The 18,190-nt window shown below is 36.9% G+C and overlaps 1 protein-coding gene and 1 non-coding gene across 4 annotated transcripts in view; one reads left to right on the forward strand and one right to left on the reverse strand.

The window, feature by feature from the left end:
• Positions 1–18,190, reverse strand: part of AGMO (alkylglycerol monooxygenase) — a 291,203-nt gene that overhangs the window by 243,375 nt on the left and 29,638 nt on the right. The gene's annotated exons all lie outside the window — the stretch shown is intronic.
• On the forward strand, positions 17,080–17,177 carry LOC118993787 (small nucleolar RNA SNORD67). The gene has a single exon (XR_005067942.1). It is a non-coding gene; the product is annotated as a small nucleolar RNA SNORD67 (small nucleolar RNA).

The raw sequence follows: 18,190 nt of genomic DNA on the forward strand, positions 1-18,190 counted from the left end.
ATTTCATAGTTTTTTACTTTAATGATATACATATATTTTTCCAAATATCTATTTAGAATGAAGCTCTATTTCTAAAAAGAGAAGGAAATGGTGCATTTTATTGCTGGCCCCAAAGCAGAGAGCAAGGTGTAACCACGAAGTTTATTAAAATGCGGGACCATTTCTCCCAGATACGCAAAAGCTATTCAAACAGAGCTTAATGGAAGGTAGAGGGTAGTTTTTAAATAGTACATGCCTAGTGAATCTGTTTAGCTGTGGTATTCAAGATGTTGTTTGGAATAATGTTTTCTGAGGCAAATTATTTCAAATAAAAATAGTTTTGACTCTTTAATCATTCACAATGTGTGCTTAGAGCCGTAAACCTTATTGAAAAGGAGATTTGTTTTGTGTTTAGGAGAAACATACTAAAGGCAGTTCATTTTTCTCACATGTTCTATCTTCATGGTAGTGCTTGAAAATGACTTTCAGCAATCAGACTCAACAAATTTTAAATATCCCATTCTTGAAATCATCATGGGTCATATAATATAAAACTTTTTTTATCATCTATTTGGCAAAGCATAAGAAATTACTAGGCTTTGATCTAACCTCAGAAAACCATTGAGGATCATATCACACATTTTATTTAAGCCAGAAGCACCTAATAGCGCTGGACAGTTTAGTAGGTCCTTAATAAATGTTTGAAAAGTATTGATACTGGATTCCTACAAATACTCACAGGCTAATTTAGAACAGCCAGGAAAAAAGATTATCTTTAACATGTTTAGCCCAACAATAGATATTTAAAAATCCATCCTATTATGAACCTTACACTATTTGTAAACAAGAATAGAAATAGAACTTGCACTAAGTTCTTCTCTTTGTAATTTCAAAGACTCGATAGAAAAAAAATGACCATGTCCAATGAACTGTTTGTGTATTCAGTTTGTTTATTAAAGGTAAATATGTATATTGAAATAGATCAGTTTGAAAAATAAATACAATGTACCAAAATCAGCTTATCCTTACTTTCATTTGTAATAATTGATGATATAAAAATTCCAACAAATTGCACACTATGTCCTCAAACTAGGACCACTGCTATAAAAAGCAAAACCTGTGGTTTTTAATGATTGTTTTTGAATTCAGAAAAGGTCCTCAAACAGGTTCAATATAAAATAACTGAGAAATACTACTTACATGATAGCCATAAAATAACTAATATTTATTATAAGACTGTGCAGAATCATGGGAAATCCTTCACTAGGAGAGGAAGGGAAGACCATCAGTGACAATAAAAACTGGTATAACTAAGAATTTTCTTTACTTCAGAAGAAAAAGAAGACTCTAAAATTAAAACTGTTCTTAGAAGCAGTTGAAACCAAGCAGGAACTGACGCTGAGCCTTGCCGTCTTGGCTATTGTTGTATTATTGCAGAGTCCCATAGGCAATCCTCACATGCACAGTACATCCTGGATCTTTTGATTCTTTTGTCCACCCTCCAACCTGCTCAGCCAGGAACCTTCAGCCAGGAAAGATTTATGAAGCTCCCACTAACAGGGTCAACCCTGTTTTATCACCAGAGGCCTTCTTCGTAAAAATAATAACATCCATCTACAGCTCTGCTGAGCCTGTTCTCTTGGCACCAACATTTCGTGTTTATCTTAACAACCGGTGCGCACTCAAAGCCCCCAGTTGCAATGAGCGCTGTCGTCATCAATTCTTCTGGGCACAGTAGCCCAGGCTCCTGTGGTCTGTCAACCCTGTGCCACCCAAGGTAATGAGTCGGTCAGAGTGTCTGCACATTTCAAAAGGTCAATAGGATTTGCATTTTGAGAGGAAAATTGTGAGCTTTAAGGAGAAATTGCAACATCCAAAAGGAAAAAGAGTTTAGCATATGAAATGGGGAGATTATTAAATAACTCCAAAGCACAATGGAGACAAATGAAAATATTACAAATAACTAAATGAAACAAGTTAAAATGTTTTTAAATGAATTGTTTTTTAGAATGTATGCTTCTTCAGGCACGTGGTGCTCTGACTTCAAAAGTGTGTGATTTGAGGAAACTTATCAGTAAGTTACTGCACTCTAACGTTGGTTCTGCTCTTAGGAGTCTTCCCTAAGCTATTTTAAAATATTAGGTTTCTATAAAAATGGAGTCCAGAGTTGTAAATATTACATGATTTTAGATGGAAAAAAACTCACTCATTTTTAGCAATTTAGTGTTTAGGATAGCTTACGAATCAACTAAAGTATTGTTCCTGAAATGTTCATAATTTATTTAAATCATTAATTTTACTTTCTGGTAGTATAAATTTGTAAGATTTTATAAAATGTTTTGGGATTTCCTCTTGGAAAGGAAAGTGCATAATATCCAAAGCAATGCTCAATATTTTATTGTAATTGGGTAAAGTAGTTCTCTGAGAAAGATCATTGTTAAGAGTCTTAGTCGCATGTACAAAGATGAGAGAGGCTTTTCATGGGTATTTGGCCAAAGGATTTTTTGTAGAGTTAATACTCCCACTCTTCTTCCTTAAGTGTCTTGGGAGTTTTAACATCCGCAACACAGACAGGAACTTGGTTTTATGCCTCAAGAAAAGAATGGATCTTTTTTTCATAAAATAATCTGCAGTGCAATTACCAATGAAAAAGTAATATTCTGCACCATAAACTGAGCAATCTGCAAGGAACGTTTTAGTAATAGACAATGCTAAATGCAGAGAGCATACGGAATTTAAATCAAGTGAGATGAAAATCAATACAAGAAAATAAAATAATCTATTTCATAGACAAAATAAGGAGGGGGGGTGAATAGAATACCTGTTGTCTGCAGCAGGCCTGGAGCTCATCAGACACCCATATTTAAAAAAAAGTCTTATAATTTTTTTTGGAAGCACAAACCATTTATTTCTAGAACAAGGTCTTTGTCAGTCTTATAATTTAAAAGTCAAATTTTGTGAGATGCTTGAAGGCTATGTCAATGAAGCTAATTATCAGTGCCAGCTTAGCTCAAATGTTGGTAAGAATGTGACTTAACCATCAGGATTTTATGCCGAGTACACACATAAGGGAGCATCCCGGTGGGTTAGCATCTATACATCTAAGAACTATAATACGCTCAATGTTATGGTTAAGTGGGTTTACATTTATTTACTGTTTTTTCATTTCTCAGTCCATTAGTCAATGAAAATGTATCAAACAACTACTATATGTCCAGACCCTAGATGATGAAGAGATTACGGAGAAAATGTGTCTACCAACCAGCACCTCATGGCCTAGTTGGGGAGCAAACAGTTGAGCACATAATAATTGGCCAATGGATGTAATATGTGCAAAAGTAAAAAAAATGAAACTGCACTGGGTGTTAAGAGATAAGCAGTGCTGGAAGAGTTCTGGCCCCATAGTGATCTGAACATCGAGTGCTGAACTGGTCTCACTGTGCTTTTTATTCTACTTGCTCTTCATTAGTTGGGAGACTGTAAATAAATATATCTAACTCAAGTTTCTGCTATTAAACACTTAAGTATAGCACTTAAGCACCATACCACCAAGTAAGCACCTTACTATAATGTTCTAAGGACTTTAACAATATTAACTCATACAATTAATTTCATCATATTAGTGGCCACAGATAAAGCACCATGCCCTACGGCTATGCTTTAACAGCACAGGGTGAGATCCCAAAGACAAGATAAATTATTGTATGACACATTGTAAGGACATGGCATTCATTAGTTCATGCCAAGTTCATACTTCTATATTTGTGAAACCAGAGAACACAGAAAGGAAATCCAGAAGACAGAAATAGAAAAGACTTCAAGTAGAGTCATGTTTTTATGTTTGTAGGGAATACACGATATGTAAATCTCCACAGGGAAACTAAAAAGCCGTTTTCTGATTCCTACTATCAGAGAGACTAAAGTCTGACTGTTCACCCAGTTTGGGGAAGGACAGAAATCGTCTTGGCTTCACACCAGTTACTCTAGTTAGGCCAAAGCTCGAAATCGTTATTTACAGCACAGTTCCAGAACAAAGGACCTAGCCCATGAGAGCTTTTCGTAGTGGCAACCCCGACAATGATGGTAGTGTTAAAACATCATACTGTGGAGAGTTTCCTGTGTTCTAAAGTGTTTTCAAGCCTAAGATCTTATTGGATACTCCCTCTAGTATATAAATAGAGCAAGATGTGTTTTTCATTTGGGGAAATTGGATCTCTGTGAAGTGAAATGACTTGCTTAATTCGCAGCTAGAATCCAATTGTCAGGGATGTCAGTTCTTTTTCAGTCTACTCCATTCCAGGGTTAATACAGCTCCTCCCTGGAGTTGGGCCACTGAAATGGATAAATGCAGCTTACTGCAAACTCTAGCAGGTCCTTTTGAGGTCCAATACAAATAGTACTAATGGGAATAACAACAACAATATTAACTAACTAAGTAGCAATGAACATGTCCTGATTTTTCACAGGACTACACAAATTCTGTGAAGGCCAGAAATAAAATCTGGAATTGCAGTTGCCAAATTGTTCTGGAGTACCCCAAGGCCCCTCAGAGCGACAGAGCTATACTCGACATCTGTCTGATACTACACATATTACTAGTCAACGTGTTCACAGCTCCAGCGTTACATTGCACTACATTTCTTTCTATGACATCTCGTCTCTGTGCAGTGGGGTTTTCATAAAACGCAAGTACCATGCCTAATCTAATGCAGGCAAGGAAATGAGAACATCGGTGCACCGTCTGATTCCCGGACTGGAGAAACTGCAGGGCCCCACAGACACACATATCCCATTAGGAGGTAATTCTGGTTGTTTAAGAATAAAATAGATGTTTTTTCAATTGATGTGTCTTATTTTTTCCAGTTGTTAGGACATAAATGCTTTTAGGTTTCTTCGACCTAACTGTCTTATAAACAGAAAGGTTAGAGTTCTTTTAGCCTGTGGATACTGTGAAAAAGTAACTGAGACACAAAGAGCTTCTTAAGCCAAGAAATTTTGGAAACTTCTGTACTAGGATAAATATCTAAATATCTAAAATACCTTTGCAAATGAAGAACATAGGAAGTCTTAACTTTATTAAATTATTGTCTATTTTAAAAAAATTAGAAAATGTTGGATTTGTAATAAACTATTTTTTCTTTGAACAGAAAAATGGAATATGTTTGCATAGTAAAAAATAAAATAGTTCAAGTATACTTACTGAAAGGACACCCCCTTCCTTTCAGTTACCATGCTTCCTGAATGGGTTTGAACACGAGTATTTCTGAACTTCTTTATATTCTTTATCACACAAAGTTTTTTTGTGTCTTTAAATACTCTTTATCATCTCCTCCTTTTTGTTGTTATTACTGTGGTTTTTACTAGACCATAACCTCAGTGAAGGCAAGTTTTCTCCTGGTTCATCATTATTTCCCCAATACTAGTCAAGTGTTTGAGACTTAGTAAGCATGCAATACATACATGTTAAATTACTAATTGAAGGAAGAAAAGAAGAAAATAAGGAAAGGAAGGACGGGGGAGAGAGGGAGGGAAGGATTGCCTCCACATTTTTGCCTTTATCCTGGTCCTTTAATATCCTTTCCTTTGGTCCCGCTTTGGGTGGGTGGTGGTAGGTTTTGTCTGTCTGTTTGTTTGATTTTCACAGCTCCTTTACTTCCTCCTACATCTTAAATGCTGTTGGCCATTTCTGATCTCACTACTTGCCTCTCTTTCTCTGGGCTATTTAGAATGTTTTACAAGGGGCTGTTATTATAAACAAAGCTACAATAAATAATTTTCCAATTATTTCCCTGGGAGAGATTCCTAAGAGTGAAACTTCTTATATAAACATCTTGATCTAGATTAAGGCCTTGGCAATTTCTCTAAATAAAGGTTTCTATAGATGTTTTATTTTTATTTTTACATAACTTCAAGCTTACTTAAGGGTTGCAGACAGAATGCAAGGAACTTAAATATGATTGTTCACTAGACTCACCACTTTTTAAAAACGTTTTGCCCCATGTGTTTGTTATTCTCTTTTTCCCTTTCTCTCTTTTATTTTCTGACCATTTCTAAATAACTTGGAGGCCTTCTGCCCCTTTACCACTAAATCCTTTCACATGTATTTCTTAAGACCCATGGTAGTCACATAATTTCAGTCACAACCACCAAGATTAGGACATGGTTTCACAGATATTTCCTTGTAATATATGTTTCTTATTTCCTCCTCAGCACTGAATCAAGGCCCCTAAGTGCCCTGAGAGAGTCCCAAGAGCATCACACGCCTCAGGACCTGGCATGGTACATCCCACACAGCCAGGACTGAGCACATAAAATATCTCCCGACAACTTTTTTAAGACAGAGAGAAAGAGGCTTTCAGGAGGCACTCCTCTACTAAGTTCTNTCACATAATTTCAGTCACAACCACCAAGATTAGGACATGGTTTCACAGATATTTCCTTGTAATATATGTTTCTTATTTCCTCCTCAGCACTGAGTCAAGGCCCCTAAGTGCCCTGAGAGAGTCCCAAGAGCATCACACACCTCAGGACCTGGCATGGTACATCCCACACAGCCAGGACTGAGCACATAAAATATCTCCCGACAACTTTTTTAAGACAGAGAGAAAGAGGCTTTCAGGAGGCACTCCTCTACTAAGTTCTGATTTGAAAACTAGCTTATCAAAATTAAAACATAAGGGGTTCAGCATATTTGAACAGAGCAGTTCACGGGCTCAAGCATGTGCTGAAATGAATTTAGTACCAGATCTAGTGCATTAGGTTTGATTATATTCATGCTACAATTAAAGTAATTACTTTTAAAATTAATGCACTCTAAATATGTTTAATGACTGAAATTAAAATGTGCAATTATAGTATAAATACTTGAAATTATGTTGTAGTGTGTTTATACTAATTACCGTGTGTCAGCAGAAACAGCTGTAGTGAACATGCAAGTGCCTGTTGGAGGTGAAGCTGTTCACGGCCCATCTAGCAGAGGTGCTCCTGCAGTGAGTGTCATGGCTGGGGCGGGGGCGGGGGTGGGGCGGGAGGGCTATTCCCTGTGCTCCAGAATTGCAGCAGAGAACTTGTCTTTTTCTCAACAGTATTGACGATTATGTGATTAGGAGATTTAAAAAATGTCCAATGCATGAACATCCTGTTAACTATTATAAAAAAGATCTTGAGAGCTCCATTCTAAAGAAGCATTAAAATATGGCTACAACCTACCATTCTAACTGTAGTATTCTGAAGAAATTCTGATACTGATGGGTAGTCACTTTTGCAAGTCTATGGATCAATATTTACAAATTGGATGAAGAGGCAGCTGTAAGTAATTATAAATAAACTCTAAGTAATGTTGCCTTGAATGTGAGATTTTCTCATGGCAAGATAACCTGAAATATGACTGTTTTGTTCATTTGCTTTAATAAATAAAACTTGGGCAAATACAACTCTCATAAGCAAAAATACAATCCCTCACCACTGATACCTTTACTAGCACACATGTGCCTTATAGCATTTTTCAGTGTGCTTCAGATTCTTAAGAGTCTATCACCTTAGATTCTAGGACTCGTAGGCTCTGATTGCTTTTTGAAAGTTCTAAAAGTGTTCCACCTCTTCTCAAACTAACGTGGGCTTGGCAGTGCCCGAGAGGATTTGGCATCCTGCAAAACACTCCCCCTTCCCCTTCTTGTTTACACTCCAATGTATTTCAGAGATAATTCAGTCCATATGTTTGTGATTTGTTTACCCTTATGTGATCGGAATATTGTTTGCTTAGAATGACTTGATGCTCAAGTAGTCTTACAAAACCAGTTCATATACCATTTCTCTTTAAAATAGAAGGAGGAATTTTGTAAACCTTACAGGAACTAAGGAGGAAAAGTGGTTTTAACTTTAAATTCTTATAGTTCACAGTTTCCTATACCTCTATTATTTGGCAATCTTCTGTCTTAGTCTCTTTGAGATGCTATAACAAAATACTATAGACTGAGTGGCTTAAACAATAGGCATTTATTTCTTATAGTTCTGGAAACTGGGAAGTCAAAGATCAGACTGTTGGCCATTCAGTTTTTGGTGGAGGCCTTCTTCCTGACTTGTAGACAGCTGCCTCTCATGGGGCCTTTCCAGGGTGCATGCACATGCAGAGAGAGAGGGCTCTCTCTCTCTCTCTCTCTCTCTCTCTCTCTTCCTTTTTATAGACTCTAATCTCATGATAAGGTTCTTATCCCCATGACCTAGTATACTAATTACCTCCCAAAGGCTCCACCTCCAAATACCATCATATTAAGGATCAGAGAAGAAGAATAGAAATTTTGGGAGAATACCAATATTTAATCCACAATACCTGAAACCCATTCTTATTGTGTGCTGTCAGAATAAGCAGCACTGCAAATATCATCATATCTACCTTGAAGGGGAGTGGAAAGACCTCAACTCCCATGTAACCAGGGTACCGCCTTGACAGGGTGACAACACAGGCAATGAAAACAGCATTTGACAAAGCAGAACTGGGCTGTTCCTGGTCAGCATCCAGCCAGTTTTGCCACTAAATAAATGACTGGCTTTGCACATCAGCTTTATAGAGCATGTTGAGAGGCGATCAAAATTATTATACAACAAAATGACAAAGTACTACATTTCAGGTAGAGGTTCTCTTTAGAGTAGAGAGAAAGGATGCTGAGTATCTTTTATAAAAGACTTGGGATCCCTAAAATCAAAACGTCTGCTCTGTAATGTAACCCAATGTGTGATGGATGGACAGACAGATATTGTGATAAAGCAAATACAACAAAATGTCAAGTGCAGGATCTAGGTGGTCCACAGTGAATGAGGAGGTTCACTGGCAATTCTGTGAACTAGTTGATTGAAATTATGCATAATAAAACATTGATTTAATATTTATATATTTTAAAAATCTTACTTCAAACATTGTTGTAGCTCAGGATTTTAATGGAATTAGCAAAGACTATTTGAGTTAAGTCAGGCCTGTATACTACTCACTCACTCACAGTCTTTCACTTTTTTATTAATTATCCATCATGTTCTCAGTTATCACAATGCCTAAGCAGCCCGCTGTCCCTCACAATGCCCTTAGCCTTGAATGTATGCATCTACTCTCAAACCTTTCCCACACTGTATTGCATTCCTGTCCAACCCTCTGCTAGCTGTATCCTTTGAGGGGGACCCGATGGGATGCATCTAAGATGTGTTTGAAAGGAAAGAGCAACAAACTCTAAGAGAACCAGAGCTTCATCTCAGTTGTCCCACAACTAAGTTGTTCAGCACTGCATTGTTTATAAAAGTAATGCTAACAATTTCAATCTATAAAACAACCCTGTTATTTCTATTTTACAGATGAGGAAAGGTGAGTTGGAGAAGTTAAATACTTGGCTTAGGATTCCATGGTATTGCTGAGCTTTGAACTGTGACCTGTCCAACTCCAAAGCCTTGGACTGCAGCCCCTGTTTGAAATATCTCCCTAGGGTTGTTGCTTCTTTTTTGAGTCTCTGCTTCTATAATAAAGCTATTGTGCATGGATTTGTTTTCATCACCAAATGAAAACATCATTTAGAAACTGGGTTATAAATCGTAAAGAGTTCTATAAATGCAGGCACAGGTATTATCAAGGAGTAAAGGATTTCTGAGCTAGCTTTGACAATCCTAACCTTAAAAGGAAAGGTTTAGAAGAATGTCTTCTTATTTAACCATTAGACTCCCATTTCAGATGGGTTCACACACATTGAGTCACATTAACTCTAAAACTCCACCATGATCACAATTATCATATTCTTCTGAACATGTTTTGATAATGAAGAGAAAACGTGAAGAGACAGGACACATGTGGAAACAAAGTGAAGCTGTAAAACTACCTTTTCCGTGCTGGCAGTAAGATGCCTGGGGCTCACGAGACGTGTGAACACCAGTGTCACGTTGCCACATTCCCATGTTCCCACGTTCATGGGGCAGCTGCCATGTAACAGACATGTGAAAACTGCAGCCCCGTCACTCAGTGGTTTCCCCAACGGAAAGCCTATCAAAGTCAACATTCAAAACAAAAACTAAAACGGAAGAGATTCTTAGGTTTTGGCGTCCATTTCTAGGAGATCGTTATAGAGTAGGTTGGTAGGATGTGAGCAATTGAGTTTTTAGAAACCCTACCAAGAGAGTGTTGATAAACAGCATATTTAAAGAAGAATGCCTTCATCAGGCAGAATATGTTTATAATAGTATTTTTGGATACCACATCACACCTGATGAGGGAAATACTCGGTGGCAGGGAGGCTCCTCAGGTCACCCTATGAAGCTACGGAGGCGGCCCGCTGCCGCGGCCCCTGCCACGGTCCATGTGGAAAGTTGGCTTGATTCCCCTCGGTGAATTAGATTAGAGTGATTAAAAATTAATATGTCATAAGCTTATGACACTATTATCTTGGCTATCTAGATGGTAATTGTATCTATTATTACAGAAAACAAAACAAAATGTAAGCTGTCCAAAATGGCAGTTTTTAGAAAAAAACAGTTTAGATTACTTATCACTCCGAAAACAAGTTGATGTAACTCCTTGAAAGCAAAATTTTTCCCCCTATGGAAAAATGTGATGGTGACAATTGACTTTGTCTATTAACAAAAGAGGGTAGCTAATGGGACTATCTAATGGTTTCAAGTGTAATTCTATAATTTTTGTATCAGCAGGCCAATGAATGACTATTTTGAAAAACATTATTCTGTTTCTTTATATTGTTTAAGTCACTGGTATACAGAGAGGAAGCAAAGAATGACTTTTCCATGCTGATGTTTCTGCAGTTTGTTACAGATGAAAAATAGTTTAATTTTGTGTGCTCAGAATAAAAGGGGTTAGAAGGTTACAAATCATGTTTGCATAAGGTATTACAGCATCTCTCTAGTGATGGAAAATTAAACTTACTGATGCATTGACCAAATCAAAACAATGTGCTTATTTTTCTCTCTAGAAAATCTCCAGCCCAAATAGCAATTTGGCTTCTTATTCCTTCACTTAAAAAAATACATTTTGATTTACCACAAGTGTCTAATTTAATCAGAGGTACAAACATATAAATGGTATCTGGTTCTTGTTTCCTTGTGTTTTCAGAATATAAATGAGAAACAGTGAGAAATGTGCTTTCTGAAGACATCTATTGTATATTTCCCCAGAAGAGTTTATAAATTTCAAACTCTTTTGCAAGAGTGTGTAAAATGTAAAAAAGTTTTGATATCAAAATATGAAAAAAGAATCTCTGACACATAAAATTCACATCATCTGCAAAGAAGTTATAAAGTTGCATGAGTCATGAGTGTTTAAAGTAGAAAATATGAGGGTGTATTGTGTCAAGAATTCTCCTATCCTTATGCTAAAAAATGAAAAATGCTTAAAGTTCATGACTTTTATATCTTTTTGAAGATTATTAAGTGACCACTTAAGGAGTGTGAATAATAAAACCTTCAATGCAAAAACATTTGGATCCTTCTTTTCTGGTGGTGAGTTTGAGAACATTGCGGATGAGACTCATTGCACTGAGCTGGTCTGGTCTACATGAGTTTATGCCAGGCTGTCCCTTCATCTGTGCTCTCTGCTTGGCTTTGAACTAGCACAGCTTTGACACTAATGCCTACCTCAGAAAGGGTTTATTGGGAGGTGCACAGGCATAATATAATTGATCACTTATTCTATCAGTTGGAGACATTCCAAATGTGTTAACTATGCCATTGAAATGCCTCAGAGTTACTATTTTCACCTATCAGATGGGCCAGTATTTAGAACTTTCACAATATGCTATTCTTGGAGAGGCTATCAAAAAAAAAGAGGGTGCATTCATACAAGGCCGATATGTATACAAAATGGATCAACACCACTGAAAGGGAATTTTGCAATAGCTATAAAAAGTATACATTCATTTTCCCTTTGCAGTATCCTTTGAAAAAACTCTTGATATATGCTGCCAAAAAACAATAAAGAATACAGAGACAAGGCTATTTTTTGCTGCCAAAGATTGAGATAATCCAAATGTCTAACAAAAGTGAGCTGCTGCCTGAGTAAACTATGATACATCCCGCAATGTATTGTGCAAATGTAATCGAACAAGGCAGATCTCTACAAACTTCTTCAGAATGATCGCCAAGAAATATGACCAAGTGAAAAAAGCGACGTACAAAGTTATCCTCGTCGTATGTATTTTTTGTGAAGAAAAGGAATAGAGAAAATAATTATATACATATGAAGACATACACACATTTAATGTTCTCTTTTCTTCAAAAAGAAGCAATTGCATTTTGAAATAAGAATTAACAAAATGTTTACGCAGATGCAGATAGAAGTAGGTGTGTGTGTACATACATGGTATTTGAAAGCAAATTGTCTCTGAATATATTCGATCTTATAGTTTTGACTTTGGATGCAAATGTTTCATCAAAAAAAAGAGAAAAACAACTAACTCTCGGTCACAGGCAACAGTATGGGAGAGAGTGGGAGTCGATGGAAGAGGGGATAGAGGGGATAGATAGTAATGGGGAAAAAAGTAAAAATTAAAGAAATAAAATTAAAACTTTGAAAAGCAGAATTTAGAAATAGGAAATAAGTAACAAGTGTGCTTAAAACAACCCCCTACTAATGGACTATCAAAAAAGTCTTATTTCTAGTGATTTTGAACAGAAAAGTTTGAGTGTTTATTTCTAGTGGAATATATCCAAAGGACAAAACTGGTTTCAAGATTTCCCTGTTAGGGTAATTAGATTAATTGTATACTTAGTTAGTATTGCACTTTCATTTCGCTTTTAAAACATTTTATCCGAACTACTCTGCAAGAATAGAACGTAAAGAGCATGGAGAGGCAGGAAGGTGTTTCAAGTCTTATAGTTCGCAAATCTAAGCTCAAGTCTCAGATTTTGAATGACCGATTAATCCACTTCTCTCTGGGCATGCATTTTCTCATCTGCCAAATGAGGGTTTTAAATCAAACAATCTTTTACGTGTTCCAAAATCGACATTCTGTTATTAGATGACCTCAGTTTATTTTTTCTCACTTCTCCCCAATTCCCTGACCCTTTGTACCCTTTCGAACTAAAGGAGACCAACTGTATCCAGCCCTGCCCCTCCTCCATTTCTAAACATTCTTTCCCTCCCCTCCCCCAATCTCTCTCTCTCTCTCTCTCTCTCTCTCTCTCTCTCACACACACACACACACACACACACACACACACACATTCTGGCCACATGGGTGAGTGCCAGAGGGGGGACACTGGGAAGCAATTTATAATCATATATACTGCTGCTGTTACTTCACAGAGAGAGACAATTTATGATAAACAACGGACCTCTTAAAATTATCAAAGCAGTGGTCCTCAGCTCCCAGGGTCATTTCCCCAGAGAGTCACTGATGGTTTTGAGGGTCTGGCTAACATTTGCATCCTGTGCTGCCTCCTCATAAAGTTCCCTCTCGTTTCTTCTCCTGGATTCTGTAAGAGCCACCCTAGGAAATGCCAGGGCACATTATTCCAAGGAATAAATGATGCACTGCAGAAAGAAAGACTTCAGTTTGGTGACTTGGATGAAAAACAAGGCTTTCGTTAAGGAAATGTTAGGTAGGTAGAAACAAAAATGTGGAAAGCAAATCAGGCAAGGGTATTTAGAGAAATAGCAAAATTCTTTTTTTTTAAATTTAGTCATAGTGAAACATGATAAGAAAAACACTGAATTCAATGCACGATCTGTGTTAAAACAGAGACTCCACCATGCATCCGATTTCTGACTTGGTTCTAATGCTAGAGGCTTACATTTAGGGACATAACAGGATCACAGCAATAACTGCCCTCACAGTCATGCACCTGTCCACATGAGCGCCTTCGGCTCACCACTGGTGTTGTTTTTGAAACCGGGGAATGGATTCAGAAGAACAGAACGAATCAGAGCCTAATTAACCCGCTACTTTTAAGCCATTCATTTATCGGTGTTCTCTCAATCTATTTTTTCATTCAGCTTTTTGAGGCCAGTTGGAAGGTTTACCATTAATCTGGGATAGAGACCATCATCACCTGAGCTGCTGGTGCTAAACCTCCAGTCGATCGTTTACTCTCACAACTGTCTTGATGGGGAGGGTTTATTACTCTGATTTTACAGATGGAGAAAATAGGACCAAAGAAGGGAAATAAATTGTCCTTGAACATACAACTATTAAGTGACCAAGCAGGTACTGGAAGCCAGATTTTATCCTTCTCTCTAGTATTTATTGATTTCGTAACTAATGTATTTTTTCAGAATATCACTGAAATATTACAGCTGAATATCATTACAATAGACTTAAAATTGCAATAAAAATAGTTTCGATTTGTATAGCATGAACCAGGGCATGTGACAAATATGAACACTGACTAATATTTTCTGACAATATTACAAAATTTCTCTAAAATCAATAATAGGAAGAATCACATTTCTTCGTCCCATTTCAAAAAAAAAATCAGTAAAAACTCCATTACATTCTCTTGCATAATAAGTAAAATAAGCATGCTTTTATTTTTCAGGTTACATATGGAAACTGGCTCTGTATAATTAAAAAAATCACATTTTTCTTCAATCCTCCCCAAAGCAATCTTAGAGGCATTTCCACTCGGTTTATGTAAAAGTCCTCTAGTCCTCCTAGTAGAAATTTAGGCATCTATCTGTGTACCAGCAGAGGGAGTGAAAATCTAAGAAGAACATGTTTTTGGATGAAATATAAGACATTAAAAAAAAAGCAATAGTTAATTTTCTCACCCATTGAACCACCTGCAAAAATCATGCTTTTAATGCATACATTCCAGTGTAAACATCATATCTTTTCTTTCCTTCTTCAGTTGAGTGCATTGACACTTATAACTAGAAAGTTTATAAAGACAAATATGAGGAGAAAAGAATTAGTACCACTGTTTTCCAAAAAAACATTTGATGTGTTCCTACCCCAGGCTTGTCTGATGGTTTCTACAGAGCCACGTGTTAAGAAGGAAGGCTTTAATCTGTAAAGATGAATTTCAACCTCAAAACCCCCACTGGTTTTAATGGGAGTGACACAGCTAACATGTCACAACAGACTTTGGAAAGGTACCCCTGAGTGTCCAATTATTTTAAGTGCTTTTCCTATTCACTGTCGCTCAACTGATCACAGTGGATTTATTTGGCAATAACATTCCTCTGACATGAACTTCCGGAAGAATCGCTCCATAATTCAACTCTAGTTAATGTTGCCTTAAAAATGAAGTGTTTCCGTAAGTTTTAAATAGATAACAGTACTTTCTAACAACTACATTCTTGAATATAAGTATATCATTTAGACAGGGTTCAAAAAATTGGCAAGGAAGGTTTTTCCTTTTCTAGTTAAAATGAAAAAAAAAACTTAAGAGAAAACATCCTGTCATAGGTCCCAGAAAAAATTCCCAACCTGTAACTGGAGATGTAATCATTTTTTAAATACTGCCTCAATAAGTGCAAAATGTTCAGTTTAATATTTATCTCTAAAAAAAGATTATTGAGTTCTTAGTATGATTAGTAATCACTCCTCATTCTTCTCTGAAGTGTTTTTCTAGGATTATTATGTGTTCCAGGTCCTCAATTTTATAATGTCAATTTTAATTTCATGATTATTGTACATGGCACTAATCCAGCTCCCCAAGCATGATCTCCAGTGGGCATAGCTCTTTACCTCTGGGTTTATGCATGCTTCAAACCAAACCCCTACTGCTGAACTGATCTACTTTTTTATGCAATAATGAAGATACCAGTGAATGAAAACCTTTCATTATACTCAAAATAAGAGAGAGTGTGTCTATTTAAAATAACAGGAAAGACTGTTTACTTTTCTTTTTGTTCTCCTCGAGGTCACCAGGATTTATGAGCCGTATAGATGATGGACCATAGAATCAAGTGAGAGTGAGGCACAGACCTGGTATTCATATAAGATAATATAAAGCTAGCATGTGCCTGTCTGCTCGAAATCAGGCAATAATTTAGCGGAATTTATAGATATCTGTGCTTACTCAAGACTGCAACTAAAATTATTCTCTGCAACTTCACCCGAGCAGGAAGATGTTATTTCTCTATCATTCAAATGAACATAAGGACTATGTCACTCTTCTTTCTAATTGCTCTGTCTGTGTTACTAAAATAAATAAAAACAGGCATCAGGCGTCTGACTGTGCTATAGAGCAGCGAGAGGCCTTGAATTTCTGTTCCTGGGGACAAGGTGGAGTTCATGAGAACATAACACATATAACTACCCCTGTAAAAATTAACTGATGTCAAATCCCCGTACAGTTGTAACTTTTAAATGTTTGGGATAACTTCCATCCCCTTTCGGAAATATTTTCCTTGCTTAAATTATGAATAACAGGGAGAGCCTAAGAAGTCCAAGTAGACTCTTTATTTCTGTTTTCAAAGAGGAAAAGTAAAACAAAAATGACTATCAGATGAGCAGTCGGATGACTTTTTAAAGCTTAATAGCTTCAGCATGATACAAAATTCAGTATTTCAAAATGAAGTGTCCACCTACATACTTGGCAAGTTGCCAACGTCTAGACTACCACCATGGCAAATTTACAAAAGGACAGGAAAAATGCAATTTTAATCTTATAAAGATCAAAAATACCTAGAAGAAATCTTTATTTTAATTTGAACAGTGATTTATCTCACTTTCATTAAATTCAAAAGTAAAATCTCATTAATTAAATGTACTTAGTGACTTGAATTTACCTCAGAACTTTTAAGGAGGAATTGAGTGAAGTTTTAGGAGTTGAGCATTGGTGTGTCAAGAACTACATATAAGTAATATAAGTGGAGGTAATTGCTACTACTTTCTTTTTATAAATGAGGAAACTTAGGCATAAAGAGGTTAAGAAACTTGCCCAAATGGCACTGATTCTAGGGGATAGAGCTGGGATTTGAAAGCCAGGGGTCAGATTCCAGAGTCCGCGCCGGTAGGCCACACTGTACTGGCTCTCTATGACAAAGTGCCCTCGGCACCACTGTCCTCCATGGCCATTGTCTGAGTTCCAGTCATCTGCGTTGCTCCCAGAGCACTGACAGACAGCTGCAGACAGGGCTGCAGGGTGTGTTTCGGTCTGTTACTGTTCTGAACCTTGGTGTGCTATTTGCTCCCCTGTCTTTGTGGAACAAAAACAAAAGCAAACACCCTGGTGACAAAATCAAGTGCACAGGGGCCATCTGAATCAAAAAAAAAAAAAAAAGTGAAGGCAAGTGCCTCAAATATTTGGCCTTAATATTGCACCTGAAATAGCCTCCACCTGCATGTTATAAAATATTATAGTAGACATATAATACAATAGATATGTTATATTAACATTTCATAAAAACAACAAAAGAGAGAACTTGCATGCTGTGAAGTTATGGGAGCTGTCATAGCCCACCCCCCCCCCCCCGCCAAAGTTAAGAAAAACAAATTTCCAACAGAACGAATAAGAAGGTCATGGTCTCATATCACAGAGATTTTACAGGGACAGTTAAAAAAGAATGGATATCAAATTTCTGTCAGATTGATTAAAACAATGCCTTTTTAAAAAGAAACAAAAAAAGCAATAACATATTTCAGATACTCAAGGAAAGAAAACGTGAGCCAAGGATTTTATATGTAGCTAAACTGACTTCCAAGACTCAAAGCCAAGGACAAACTGTTATCAGCATGCAAAAAAAAAAGCCATATATATTGTTCCCAGTGGAATATACTAAAGAACAACCTCAGAAAACCGTAATGATTGGAGAGACAATGGTGAAAGGACTGGTCGCCTGAACACCAGTGCTAACTCCTAAGAAAAATGAAAAACACAACCCAAAACAGTATGCTCCTCCTGACAATAGACCACAATACCATTTATAAAGTGATCTTGTCCCTCAAGTCAAACTTGAATCTTATCTAGACTGTAGACTGTTATTATCCTTCCAATAACTCATAGAAAGTACAAGGGATGTCAGCACATGTTAGGCTATGTCACAGGGCTGCAACTGGCAGAACCCACTGTGTGTGTGTGTGTGTGTGTGTGTGTGTGTGTGTGTGTGTGTTAAGAGAGGCATGATTCCTTCAACAAATTGTGAGGAAAAAGAAAAGACTGAGCTGGCACTTATGGTTAAAAGAGAGATAAAGCAACCATGGCAATGAAAGGACTTCATTGCATCCTTATCAAAAAACTAAGCTGCAAAAATGTTATGACATTTATGAGACAATGAGGACTT

The sequence above is a fragment of the Sturnira hondurensis genome, unplaced genomic scaffold (genome assembly GCF_014824575.4).
Source record: "Sturnira hondurensis isolate 20B ecotype Veracruz unplaced genomic scaffold, ASM1482457v3 Scaffold0008897, whole genome shotgun sequence".
NCBI classification, from domain to species: Eukaryota; Metazoa; Chordata; class Mammalia; order Chiroptera; family Phyllostomidae; genus Sturnira; species Sturnira hondurensis.